The 2,500-nt window shown below is 47.4% G+C and overlaps 1 protein-coding gene across 1 annotated transcript in view; it reads right to left on the bottom strand.

The window, feature by feature from the left end:
* bach2b (BTB and CNC homology 1, basic leucine zipper transcription factor 2b) overlaps positions 1–2,500 on the bottom strand; it is a 98,960-nt gene that overhangs the window by 1,168 nt on the left and 95,292 nt on the right. The window lies entirely within an intron of this gene.

Raw genomic sequence — 2,500 nt, 5'->3', positions numbered from 1 at the left:
AACAAGAATTCTCTTAGCATTAACACTTGCAATTCACTTAATCCACCACAAGATGGCAGCAGCGACCCATAAACCTCTTATTTACTTGCCGACAAAGACACCTTAATCATCCAATACCTTCAAAAGTAATGAGAGAGAGAGAGAGAGAGAGAGAGAGAGAGAGAGAGACAGGGGGTAGAGGGGGAGAGAGAGAGAGAGCGAGAGAGAGAGTGAGAGAGTGATAGAGAGAGAGGGGGGGAGAGGGGGAGAGAGAGTGATTAGAGAAAGAGTGAGAGAGAGAGAGAGAGAGAGAGAGAGAGAGAGAGAGAGAGATAGATAGAGAGGGGGAGAGAGTGAGAGGGAGAGAGAGTGAGAGAGTGATAGAGGGGGGAGAGAGAGTGAGAGTGTGTGTGAGAGAGAGAGAGAGAGAGAGAGAGAGAGAGAGAGAGAGAGAGAGAGAGAAAGAGAGAGTGATAGAGAGAGGGGGGGAGAGGGAGAGAGAGTGATTAGAGAAAGAGAGAGAGAGAGAGAGAGAGAGAGGGAGAGAGAGAGAGAGAGAGGGGAGAGAGTGAGAGGGAGAGAGAGTGAGAGAGTGATAGAGGGGGGAGAGAGAGTGAGAGTGTGTGAGAGAGAGAGAGAGAGTGTGAGAGAGAGAGAGAGAGAGAGAGTGATAGAGAGGGGGAGAGAGAGAGAGAGAGAGAGAGAGAGAGAGAGAGAGAGAGAGAGAGAGAGAGTGAGAGAGAGAGAGAGAGTGATAGAGAGGGAGAGAGAGAGAGAGAGAGGGTGAGAGAGAGAGAGAGAGAGAGTGAGAGTGTGAGAGAGAGAGAGAGAGAGAGAGAGAGAGATGACAAAAGAACAGAAAGTGAATATCTCTCCATCTGTCAGCGTGACTGAGGCAGACAGCAGCCGGTAAGAGGAAGAGGAGAGACAGCTGGCTCACTCATTTCATCCTCTATCTTTCTTTTACGCTCCTGCTGGGTGATTACTAGCAGGGATGAGTATGCAAATACGCGTCGTTAACGAGCTGGTGCTACAGGAGCTTGGCGGCGCAGTCTGTCTGACCATATGACAGACAGACAACACACACACACACACACACACACACACACACACACACACAAATCCCTACACACGTACACAAAACAGTGGGAATATATTCTCTGCGTGCGTCTCAATCAGTCTCTAGATTAGTACTCAGGGCATTGATCAGGAAGTCTGACATTTTAAGGGCTGTCTCTCAGTGCACTGGAATGTTTGCTCCCTAAAAAAATCCCACAATGCACCAGAGGATTGTTTGTACTGGAAATGATGTCATATTTTCTGAAGGCTCTTGGCTTGAAAAAACGATGGACTAAGCTTGTGTCAGCCAACTTCGTCTACTTGTCTCATAAGTACTGACTGACTGACTGACACACACACACACATACACACACATACACACACACACACACAGACACACACACACACACACACACACACACACAGACACCCTTGACAGATGAATGCTTATATGAAGCATAACACAGATCCAGGGTTCGATCCTGAGCTCAGGTTACTGTGTGTGGCATTTTACACGTGTTCAGGTTGGTTTCCTTTAGGTTCTCTGGTTCTCTGGGTTCCACCAGTCTGTGTTTAGATCCAGGGAAAGACTGTAAATCCATCCACATGTTGAAACAGATGAATAAATGAATGTATTTCCTCATTTCCATGTCTCTTCCACGTCTATCATACAACTATCTTCATTATGCTTTGGGTCCTGACCCCATTTCAAGCTGGCGAGTATTTCAGCCCAAAATGTATTCGGATTCGGTAAAAAAATCTACGACTGGTTACAAATTTCTCGTTCTTTATCGGGAAGATCGTCGGCTGTGTGAGAAGATTTGTTTTTACCGGAGCTACCACATTTCAAACGGCTGCACAAAAAAGCAGCAGGAAAACCTGCAGCTCTCTGAAGCGAGAGTGGAGAAGAAAGAGAAATGGAGAGATGAGGTCACACAGTGTGTGTGTGTGTGTGTGTGTGTGTGTGTGTGTGTGTTTGGGAGGATAGGGAACAAGGTGTCAGAGGGAAGTCTGTGTTTAGTGCATGAGATGACAGAGTGAACACTAGCGGCGCTCATAAATTCAGACCTGCTGTGCATTCTCTCTCTCTCTCTCTCTCTCTCTCTCTCTCACTCTCTCACTCTCTCTCACACACACACACACTTCCTGCATGCACACATTCCCTTTTCTCAAAGGACCACTGCTCTGGAAATGGGTCTAGACTGTAAAAAGTAGGTCTCGTTTGTTACTCCCAGCATCCTGGCCCATTTTCTTTCTTACAGCTTGAACAAATGAGGGATTATGGGAATGCGATGGAGGAGCAGAAAGGTCATGAGGTCATGAGTAACACACCTGTCTGAGGCTCAGGAGGCTCTTCAGCCCAGGATCCTGTAACAGACGAGCTGTGTTTTGGTTTCAAGGCTCTATGTGTCTCTTCGGTAACGAGGCTCGGTGTGACACAGATAGGACGGAAAGCAGGCGG

This window comes from Tachysurus vachellii, chromosome 12 (genome assembly GCF_030014155.1).
Source record: "Tachysurus vachellii isolate PV-2020 chromosome 12, HZAU_Pvac_v1, whole genome shotgun sequence".
In the NCBI taxonomy this organism is placed as follows: domain Eukaryota; kingdom Metazoa; phylum Chordata; class Actinopteri; order Siluriformes; family Bagridae; genus Tachysurus; species Tachysurus vachellii.
This window is presented reverse-complemented; position numbering and strand designations above follow the sequence as displayed.